The sequence below is a fragment of the Peromyscus leucopus genome, chromosome 14 (genome assembly GCF_004664715.2).
Source record: "Peromyscus leucopus breed LL Stock chromosome 14, UCI_PerLeu_2.1, whole genome shotgun sequence".
Taxonomy (NCBI): domain Eukaryota; kingdom Metazoa; phylum Chordata; class Mammalia; order Rodentia; family Cricetidae; genus Peromyscus; species Peromyscus leucopus.
This window is the reverse complement of record NC_051075.1, coordinates 41296835-41308850: the sequence shown is the minus strand read 5'-3', so window position 1 is coordinate 41308850 and position 12016 is coordinate 41296835.

Genomic DNA, 12016 nt, shown 5'->3' with positions numbered 1-12016 from the left:
GAGCTATCGCCCCTGACCCTTTATCTCAGTTTTTAAATAGCAGCATTCTAAAGTACACATTGTTCCACCCAAATTTTGCACTAAACTCTTAACAAATGTTTTTCAGTGTTTGGTTAAATAAGTTCCGCAGATGTAATTTATATTAATTATTAATCATTATCATTTGTACAAATCAGTTGCAATCATTTAGGTGAACTCCAGTAAACCACTTTTTTTTTAAGCCCTGGGAATTGAACCCAGGACCGACATATGCTAGGCAAGCATTTTACCATGGAGCTGTACTCCTGTATCTAAGTCAATAATTATTAAGGTCAGATTAAGAACACAAAACAATCATCAAGAACAATGTCCTGCTACAGACGTGAAATAAAGTTCTTTCAAGTTAGGGTGTAGCTCAGTAGTAGCGTGTGTGCTTAGCATGCATGGGGCCTTTTGTTAAATCCCCAGTCTGAGGGGGTGAAGAGAGAGGGGAGGAAGAGAGGAGAAAGAAGGGGGGACAAGGAAGGAACAATGAAGTAGAGGAAGAAGAGGAAGAAGAAGAAGTGGATAAAGATAAGGAGAAAGAGGTGGAAGAAGAAGAAGAAAATGAGGAGAATGAGAAGGAGGGGATCCCAGCACTTTTGAGGCTAAGGCAGAAGGATCTTGTGGTAGTTGGAATGTACCTGGCCCCCATAAACTCATAGGAAGTGGCACTATTAGGAGGTGTGACCTTGTTGGAGGAAATGTGTCACTGTGGGGGCGGGCTTTGAGGTCTCAAAGCTCAAGCTTCCCTCAGTGTAACACTCAGTCCGCTTCCTGTTGCCTTCTGATCAAGATGTAGCCAGCACCATGTCTGCCTGCATGCTGCCATGCTGCCCACCATGATGATAATGGACTGAACCTCTGAACTGTAGGCAGGCACCTCAATTAAATGTTTTCCTTTATAAGAGTTGCCATGGTCATAGTGTCTTTTCACAGCCATAGAAATCCTGAGTCAGGGCTTAAGTTTGAAGCTAGCCTGAGCTACATAGTGAAACTTTGCCTCCAAAACAAAACAAGAACAAAAGCCTGAAATAGAGCTGCCCTGACAAGTAATTTAAAAAAAAAAAAAAAAGCCTGATAGAGTAAAGCTTGACAACGTTTAAAAGAAGGTAAGACAATCTAATCTTTGTAACTCTTCTACAAGTAATGTTCAACAAGTGAATCCTGGGCATGGTGGGAAAGGACTGCAGAACCAATCATGTGAGAGGCTAGGGTAGAATCCGCAAACTCCCAGGCAGAATAAATACAAACGCACAATAACAACAAAAATCTACACCTAACTATATCATTGACAAACGTCTAAAACACAAAAATAAAGTACAAATGGTGAGATCAGGAGAACTATTACGGTCAGGGGAGAACAATATTATGAATGACAGTTCACATCTCATTAAGAATAGGGGAAAGAGAATGAAATGGGATGGCCACCAAGCCAGAATTCCATTCAGAATAATATATATATATCATTCAGAAGTGAAAACAGGGCTGGAGAGCTGGCGCAGAGGCTCCGATTGCACGCTGTTCTTTCAGAGGACCCACGATCTGTTCCCAGCACCGCGTCAGCTGCCTCACAACATCTCTTAACTCCAGCTCCAAGGGATTCAGTGGGTCTGCGCTCCTCCGAGGACACCTGCACTCTTGCACACACACAATGTAAAAATAAAATAAATCTTTTTAAAGTGAAAACCACACAAGATAACTTTGGATAAATGATTTAATGAGAAGTCACAGTAAAGTGGAAGAAAAATGAGTAGGAAACTATTTAGCCTAACAGGAAATGCTAGCAGGGAGAAATCCAAGCCACAGAAATAAATAGCACCACAAATAACTTTTTCATATACATATGCATGTGTGTATTAAGTGTGTGTGTATATATATATATATGGATACACACAATATACAACACAACCAATTGTTTAAAGGTAAGCTATTGTAGGGCTTTTTGCTCCTGATGAACTAAATATATGACAATAATAACAAAAAGGACAGAATTAATAAAATTGTACTGTTTTAAAGTCCTTTTAAACATTTTTATAGTATTTCTTTACATGTACCACAGTACAACCTGAAAGGAAAGAACAACCTGAAGAAGTCAGTTATCTCCTTCTACTATGTGGGTTACAGCATCACATTTACAACATTAGGCTTAGAGGAAAGTGCCTTTATCCACTGAACCTGTGGTGGCCCATAGAAGCTATCTAGTGAGACCTTACTCAGGGTCAGAGAATCTGAGCATGCTTTACCCAGCAGGGCTGCATAATAGGATGATTTGGCCATGGTGTGGTTACCAGGTGTTTGGAAGGGTCTACACTTGGCTATATGGTATGCTTTGATTTTGCAAGGGGGAGGCCTTTTGCCTCTCCCCTTGGCATATTATAAAAAGCCCTCCTTTTGAATAAAGCTCAGGGTGACTGGGTATTGACCCAGGGCCCTCCCGAAGCGATCTTGTGTCTCTGTCTTTCTTGTCGTCTCTTTCTACCTTTCTATCTAATATTTCCTCATTCCTCTCTCCTCCACCCAAGAACCCTTCGAAAGGTGGGAGCAGGTCGGAGCTGGACTCCCACAGACTCCCACAGGAACCGCCTCACCAACCCAAGGTATAATTTTTAAAATAAATTTATTTGTTTTACACCCTGGCTGCAGTTTCCTTTCCCTCCTCTCCTTCCAGTCCCTCCCCCACCCCACTCCCTCTGTTCCCACCCCCCACCCCCAATCCACTCCTCTGCTTCTGTTTAGGAAAAGTCAGGTTTCCCATGAGAATCAACAAAACATGGTATATGGAGTTGCAGTAAGATCAAGCACCTCCCCAAAAGTATTAAAGCTGAGCAAGACAACCCAGTATAAAGTTCCAAAAGCCAGTAAAAGAGTTAGAGACAGCCCCTGATCCCACTGTTAGGAGTCCCAAAAGAAGACCAAGCTACACAATTGTAACATACTTGTAGAGGGCCTAGGTCAGTCCCATGCAGGTTCCCTGGTTGTCAGTTCATTCTCTGTGAGCCCCTATGAGCCCAGGTTAGTTGATTCTGAAGGTTTTCTTATGGTCCTTGGTCATGGACCCCTCTGGCTCCTACAATCCTTTCTCTCCCTCTTCTGCAGGATTCCCCGAACTCCACCTAAAGTTTGGCTGTGGGTCTGCATCTGTTTCCATCAGTTGCTGGATGATCCCTCTCTGATGACAATTGGGCTAGGCACCAATCTAGTTACAGGAGATGGCCAGTCAGGCTATGTATCTGCTATCACTAGGAGTCTAAGCTGGGGTCTTCCTTGTAGATTCCTGGAAGATTCCCCTGCACCAGGTTTTTACCTGACTCTGAAATGCCTCCCCCTTTCCAGTAGTCTCTTTCAGTACCTTCCACCACCACCCCCAACCTGATGGCTCGTGTTCTTATCCCCACCTGCCCTCAGTCCACTCAATAAATTCCTTCTATTTCCCCTTCCCAGGGAGATCTTGGTGTCCCCCAATAAAGCTTCTTTATTACCTAGTCTCTCTGGGTCTGTAGATTATGGCATAGTTATCCTTTGTATTACAGCTAATATCCACTTAGAAATGGGTACAAACCATGTTTGTCTTCCTCAGTCTGGGTTACCTCACTCAGGATAACTTTTTACTAGTTCCATCCATTTGCCTTCAAATTCCGTGATGTTTTTGTTTTTAACAGCTGAGTAATACTCCATTATGTAAATGTACCACATTTTCTTTATCCATTCCTCAGTTAAAGGACATCTAGGTTGTTTCCAGGTTCTGGCTATTACAAATAAAGCTGCTATGAATGTAGTTGAGCAATTGTCCTTGTGGTATGATTGTGCATTCTTTGGGTATCTGCCCAAGAGCAGTGTAGCTGGGTCTCGTGGTAGGTTGATTCCCAGTTTTCTGAGAAAGAGCCACACTGACTTCCAAAGTGGCTGCACACGTTTGCACTCCCACCAGCAATGCAGGAGTGTTCCCCTTGCTGCACATCCTCTCCAGCATGAGCTGTGGTTGTGTTTTTGATCTTGGCCATTCTGACAGATGTAAGATGGAATCTCAGAGTCATTTTGATTTGCATTTCCCTGATGGTTTAAGGATGTTTAAATAGACTTATAGCCCTTAAGGAAATAGAAGCAGTCATTAAAAGTCTCCCAACCAAAAAAAAAAAAAAAAAAAGCCCAGGGCCAGATGGTTTTGACCAGACTTTTAAAGAAGAGTTAAGGCCAATACTCTTCAAATTATTCCACAAAATAGAAACAGAAGGAACATTACCAAATTCTGTCTATGAGGCCATAGTCACCCTGATACCCAAACACACAAAGACTCAACAACAAAGAAAGAGAATTGTAGACCAATTTCACTCATGAACATAGATGCTAAAATACTGGTAAACTGAATCCAAGAACACATCAAGAAGATCATCCACCATGACCAAGTACGTTTCATCCCAAGGATGCAGGGATGGTTCACCATATAAAAATCTGTCAGTATGATCCACCATATGAACAACCTGAAAGAAAAAAGAAGCACATGGTCATCTCCTTAGATGCTGAAAAAAGCCTTTGACAAAATTTAACATCCCTTCATGATAAAAAAAAGAGAGATCAGGATTACAAGGGACATACCTAAACATAATAAAAGCAATATACAGAAAGCCAATTTCCAACATCAAATTAAATGGAGAGAAACTCAAGCAATTCCACTAAAATCAGAAACAAGACAACGTTGTCCACTAATTTAAATTCCAGCTCTTTGGTGATACTTGCTTCCAGGTAACTGGGGACGAACTGTTACCTCAAAGTGTAAGATAAATTAACTCTTTCCTCCCCAAGCTGTTTTGGTCATGGTGTTCAGCAACAGCAATAGAAACCATGACTACCACACACCCTTAAAGGAAACCATCCATATCTCTCCCAGAAGCTATCAAATGCCAATTGCTCGATTTGCCCACCTGCCCTGCCATGTGGGGATTCTGTCTGTCTTGAAGCTTGTGCAGGTCTTGTGCACGCTGTAATATTTTATTAAGACAAGAGAGGAGGAAATGAGAAAAGAAAACAAACAAAAAAATCAATAGCAAGGTGGTAGACAAGTCCAGCCTAACAATAATATATTAGATATAAATGAACTAAACTGAGCTAAAGAAAAGGAAAGGATCATAAGTATTGCACGAATCTTAAAAGTTCTTATTAATAAAATCAAACCTGGAGCCAGGTATTGGGGTGAAGCTGGAAGATCAGAGAAGCAGAACAAGCCACAGCCACCTCACCTCACCAGTTCTTCAGCTAGTCCTGTTTCCTCAGACTGGATGCCTCTGAGTCCAGAATGAATCTCAGCTGAACTGCTGCTAGAAGCCTGAAAGCTTAACTAGCCAAATGCTTCTAGTTTCTGGTCTTCACGCCTTATATACCTTTCTGTTTTTGCCATCACTCCCTGGGATTAAAGGCTTACTTCTTGGGATTAAAGACATGTGTCACCATGTCTGGCTGTTTCCAATGTGGCCTTGAACTCACAGAGATCCAGAGGGATTTCTACCTCTGGAGTGCTAGGATTAAAGCTGTGAGTGCCACCATTTTTTAGCCTTTGTATCTAGTGGCTGTTCTGTCTCTGACCCCAGATAATTTTATTAGGGTGCACAATATTTTGGGGGAACACAATACCACCACACATAAGGATAAATAAAATCTGGATTTGATTAAATGCTTCTGTATAGAATACTTTTCAAAGACAGTAAAAGGAAAAAATAGATTATGCTAAGCTAAGGAACTGAGAGATGTTTGTGTGATAGCATTATCATTACACATGGTATGTTTCCAATCAAAGACAACTGTCAGATTTGAAAAATGACATTCTTCAATGAAAAGTGGTTATGGTGTCATAAAGACAGAAATTATTAAGTGTGTAACTGAAAGCCTTTGGGCTGGTCATCCTGGGTTCTATAACAAAGCAGGCTGAGCAAGCCAGGAAGGGCAAGCCAGTAAGCAGCGTCCCTCCACGGCCTCTGCATCAGCTCCTGCCTCCAGGATCCTGACCTGCTTAGTTCCTGTCCTGACTTCCTCCAATTATGAGCAGAGATGTGGAAGTGAAAGTCAAATCAACCCCTCCCTTCCCAGATTGCTTTGGCTGTGGGGTTTCATGACAGCAACAGTAACCCTAACTAAGACAGCCTTCAATTACTTAAAGCAAAAAGCTGAAAATGAGACATAAATGTCCAAATCCATAATGATAGCTGAGTTATTTTAATGCATCTCTATAATGTATACCAGCTACACTAAAATGAATACAGATATGAATGACTCAAACAATTTTTAATTTTTTTTATCTCATGTGTGTGAGTACTTTGCCTGCATGTCTATCTATGCACTATGTGCAGGTTGGGTGCCCACGGAGGCCAGAGAGCATCAGATCCCCTGGAACTGGGGTTAGAGGTGATTGTGAGCTATCATGTGGTGGGTGATGGGTATTGGATCTTGGTTGGTCTCCTGTAAGAGCAGCCCATGCTCTTATCCACTTGGCCATCTCTCCAGCTCCAGTGTGAGCAATTTTGTGATCAGTTTGACCCCAATAATGAGGCTTAGTTACCTCACTTAGCATCTATAGAAAAATATTATTTTCAAGAGAATATAGGATGGTTACCAACATCATGTGTTGAGACATAAATACAAAGCTTTGAGTGAATGAACGTAACAGGATAAAATTAAAAACAAAATAAAATATCAAAAAACTTCCTAAATATTTGGAAATTCCCCAACATGATTATAACTTTTGAGTTAGAAAAAAATCACAAGTGATTTTTGGAAAAATACCAAAATTTGGGATATAGATAACTTAGTTCTTAAAAGGAAATTTCAATATTTACACTTAGATTGGAGAAAAGAATACTCTTAAAAGCTATGAAAAAAGTGAGTTAAACACAAAATAAGTAGAAAAGAGGACATAATTAAGAGCAGAAACCGACAAAAAAGAAGACAGATAAAAATCTGGTAAAATCTTGACTCTTTGAAAGATTAATAGCATTTCCAACCCCAGTAAAGCTAGCCAGTGTAATTATTATAGAATCACCAAGAGGGTATATGCTCTGCCTCCCTGTTCTCTTTCTCAGTATATATATACATGCTTGCATGCGTACATACATGCACATACATGTGTGCATAAAACACACACATACACACAAACATACAGGTATACATACACATACACACATGTATACACATACATACATGTATATATGCATACACACATGCATACATTCATGAATGTATACATGTATGCATATGCATGCACTCATACATACATACATAAGCACATACCTACATACATATATATGCAAATATATACATACACACATCCTACACACACACACACACACACACACACACACACACACACTAGTGATCCGTGAGCAGGAACAGCAGTGAAGATGGCTGCCAGCTTGTGAAGAGGAGAGAGGCTCTGTTTGCCTCAAGAGAGAAAGACAGCAATGGTTGCCAGTTTCCTCCAGGGCTCTGGGCAAAGATGCTCCTGGGGAGGAGGCTGAGAAGAAGAGTTTGTGGACATAGACTTCCCTTTTAGTCACAGGTAGCAAGCATCATGTTGAAACAGGTCCTCAGGTTTTATTAAATGAGACCACAGCCCCTGTCAGAATAACAAGAACGAGCATGGTATCATCACGCTCTCTGTGTTGCAGATGAGGGTCGTGATTTGGAGGCCAACTGCATAGGCCCAAACCAAGATCCTCCCCTCATCACTGGGTAAGCTGAAAAACCTCTTTGCATATTGATTTTCTTGTCTCCACAATGGAATGACAGTTGATGGCCGCTACTTCAATGGGTTCTCTCCAAGAATGAATGGTTGCGTGTAAACCGCTTGTAAAGCATGTGCTTGCGACCAAAGTTTTCAGGCTTACTGTTGAAAAATGAGTTCAAGTACTTGGGGTTTTTGGATGAGGCCAAGGTGCCCACCTGAAAGTCCAGCAAATGCATTCAACACAGACCTTGACACTCTCAAATGAGAGGGTAGTTTTTTTTTTTCCTTTCCAAATAAATGTTTGAGGTTTTCAAACCCTTAAGTTCTAAATAAGATATTTTTTAAGCAGTAAAATGGAAGGTTTGGGCTAGAAAACCAAAACAAAGCTTAAGCCCTCAAATCGAGTAAAAACTTCCTTCTCTGCCTTAACCACAATTTGCTGCACAATTCTTAGAAACAGGAAAATTGTTCTGTGAACACCATCAGAGTGCCACTAAGGAGGATGTGCAGGCCGAGGGGAGGGTTTACAAGGTGTCCACAGAAACTGCATGTTCCCACTGGGTCCATAGAAAGTGCCACAGCCATCAAAGATGTGCTCTCATGTCCCTGGATCACCTCGGACAGGCTGCCTGGCTTAGAAAGAGTGGATAAGGGACGGGGCATGTAGCTCCATGGTGGGGCGCTTGACCTGTGCACGCAAGCCTCAAGTTCTCAGAACTGCAAATATAAAATAAATTTGTTTTGGTTTTGTTTTGTTTTGTTTTGTTTTTCAAGACAGGGTTTCTCTGTGTAGTTTTGGTGCCTGTCCTGGATCTTGCTCTGTAGCCCAGGCTGGCCTCGAACTCACAGAGATCTGCCTGCCTCTGCCTCCCAAGTGCTGGAATTAAAGGTGTGCGCCACCACTGCCAGGCAAAATAAAATATTTTTAATGAGTAGAGAGGAGACTATGGGGACTGGTGACAGTGTAGGCAGGTCTTCAACCACAAGTATTTACCGAGCACCTACTGCGTGTTTAACACTAGGCTCTATGGCGAGGGTATGGCAAGCAGGGTAGATGTGCCTCTCCTAGTCAGAAGAATAAACAGCCTACGACAGCTACAGCCCGGTGTGGTGAGGGTCCCAAGGGCCTCTGAGAACCCACGCTACCTAAGTAGAGATGGTCCTGGGAGGGTCCTTCCTCTACAGGAAATGGAGCAGGGAGGAGAGAGGTAGAAATGGAAAAGCAGGAGACATGTGCGTGCGGAGTCTGGAGAGAGCAAACTGCTTGAAAGTGCCTAAAGGCTTGTCCTAGAACAGAGTGTAGAGGCAGAAGAGCTGGGGCCAGAGGGGCAGGGCTGGCCCAGTGCCTTACAGTTAAGGAGTGTACATCTGTCAAGGCAAAGAGGCCACCAGGGGTTTCTGTCGGGTGCCAGACACGACACGTGTGTTATTCAAGATCACACTGGCTATAGTGGGTTGTGAGACCCAAACCCAGCAGGCATTTGACCACTTATCCACGTGACCTGATCCATGACCTGGATAGCACAGAGTGAATGCCAACAGCTGGGGGGCAGGTGAGCTGTAGGATGGGCAGACCTGGAACCGTGTGCGTACTGGGGGTACGAGGAGAAGGTGGTACTTACCTCTCAGGTCTCAGCCTAAGGCAGCTGCAAAAACAGGAAGAGTGGGGGGTTTCATGCATGAGTCTCATTTCAAATGACTGAACTTCCAGAGTGCCCAGGGACTTCCAAGTGGAAGAAGGGGACCCTTGGACTGAAGATACAGAGTGGGAAACATCAACACCAAGGAGGTCATACTGTTCAGAGCAGAGAGTCAGGCTGTTCAGAGGGCTGTGGGAGGAGAGGCCATGTGCCTGGTGCAGAGCTCTGGAGTGAATGGAGCTGAGACTTGAGATGAGGAGGCACAGGGAGACTTCAGGCATCATAAGGCAGTGAGTGGTACCTAGGGATGAAGTCAGTACAGCATCTTCCACTAACGGGTACAGGTGAGGGTAAAAGAAGCTACCTCTGAGGGTCAATTTCTAGCAAAGCCAACCAGTTCTAGTCTTTCCAAAGTTCAGAGTTCACCTCCAGATACTTGATAAATGAACTTGTACCCTCTTTGCAAGTTGTTGTTTCGAATGGTAAAAAACCTCAGGGTGACAGGATTTGGCTAAACCACACAAGCTTTCAACCTCGGTAAAAAGTCACCAGCACGGAGCTCAGAAGGGGAGGGAGCGGAACACGTGATCCCAAGACTAGGGAGTTGGCTTAGAGAGGCATTGTTCTAGTGTCTCGCGGAAGAAATTTTTTTAAACCTCATCTGAGACTGTGTGATTTTTCTGAATTTCTGTTAAATATGCCATGAAATACTGGAAACTTTGTATTAAAATCAAAACGTTTGTGTCTTCGTTGAGACAATAGCACGAAAATGTTAACCAATAACGCCTGTGACTTCCGTGCAGCCTAGAATTTCCAGCATTTTTTCTTATTTGGAATTGCATAGCGCCATCTAATGGTCACAAGCCATAAAGGGAAAGAAAGAAACCGATCAAAGTAAAATCTAATACATTTCAAGTGTCAAAGTTGTTCAGTTAACTGTTTTTGTCGACAATAATTTTTCCTTTTCCAGAATCACTGCCATATGGGTGACAGACAACCCTCCACATACATAGTAACTCTGCATCACATTTTAAGTTGGAGTACTTCCTGTCAAGCCATATTTATACTTTTTTTAAAAAATAAAAATCATTCTCAACACCTTGAATAAAACAGTATGTCCAACTAGGGTCATTTCATTTTTTTAATGTGATTAAGTTAAAGAGTCCAAGTCTGGAGGTGGTGGTGCATGCCTTTAATCCCAGCACTCCGGAGGCAGAGACAAGAGGATCTCTGTGAGATCAAGGCCAGTCTGTTCTACGGAGCAAGATCCAGGACAGGCACCAAAACTACACAGAGAAACCCTGTCTCGGAAAAAAACAACAACAACAAAAACAAACAAACAAACAAAAAAAGAGTCCCATAGGGAGCTTTAGCCTGGTTTTTGTAAGATTAAATTAAAATGTGGCCCCTCTCTGCCCAGACCATAATTATTACCTGTTGCCACCACGGTCCCTGAAGCCCCTGGAGACTCAGGGGGATGACAGCATGATTTAATGAGGCTTATCTCTGCTGGTTCTATTTTGGAAGGCGGCCACCTGTGGCACTGCCCTTCCATAGCTCAGACCCCCGGGGTCAAAGGAATTTTCCGTGGCTCATACATGCCACTTAACCCTGAAACACGGTGAGAGAAGTTACAGCAACCCAGAGCAAGGGCGGGAAGGGCATCGCTGTTCACTGTCTTCATGGATCTGCCCCGAGGAGCTGCCAACCTTGCGCCCCCTAAGAACAAAACTAAACTTTGCCTCCCAGCTCAATGGCTTCCTCAGAGCATTCTCTCTGCCCTTCGGATGCAGTTTGAATCAGACTCTATCATGATGGATAGCCCCACATAGGAACTGATTTAAAGTAGACTGCTCTGGGAGGGATGTGAAAAAGAGCAAGGGGGCAGAACCTACCAAAATACATGGTGTACATGTATGACCTTGACCAAAAGAAGTAATAAAGATCAGTCATTTTTAATTAATTTTAAAGAACTTTTAAAAATCAAGTATGCCATTGGACTCTCCTCCATGGTATAAGGTGTAGTGAACAACAAAAATCCCCTAAAATGTGATGTGCAAAACTGACATGTCCATGGGTTGTTTACTCTTGACTGTATCTGGAGAGTGCAGATCGTGTGTTGCCTAGCAGATTGCTCAAGCACAACTGAAAATATATCTTAAGTCAACTTCTAGGCCTGTCAGACTTGTGAGGGGGTTTCCATGCTGGGAAAGTTAAAAAAAAAAAAAAAAAGACAATAATAAAAAGAAGACAAGAAAGAGAAGAGGCAGATAGGAGAGGAGGAGCAACCAAGCATGTAGGCTGAAGGTAAGTTATTTACTGAGGGTTTAGTCATTTGCCCATTGAGTCTTAGAAACAATTATTTTCACAGAGTGAAGCCACACGAAACCACTGCCCCTTTTTTTTGTTTCCTTGGGGGCTGGGATGTGTTGCAGATGGAAGTGGGAATCAGCAGCGTGGGGTGGAAGGCCCGGGGCTAAGGCTGAGAACTGTGACTGCATGCCGTGGAGGCCGACAAGCTCACAAGTTGGGCTTTCCTGCGGTTGAGCTGCTGAGGTTGAGTGTGAAATGTCCCCGTGGGCCCACGTGTTCGAGCACTTCCCCAGTCTTCAGCTGGTGCCCGATTTGGAAGGTTGTGGACCTC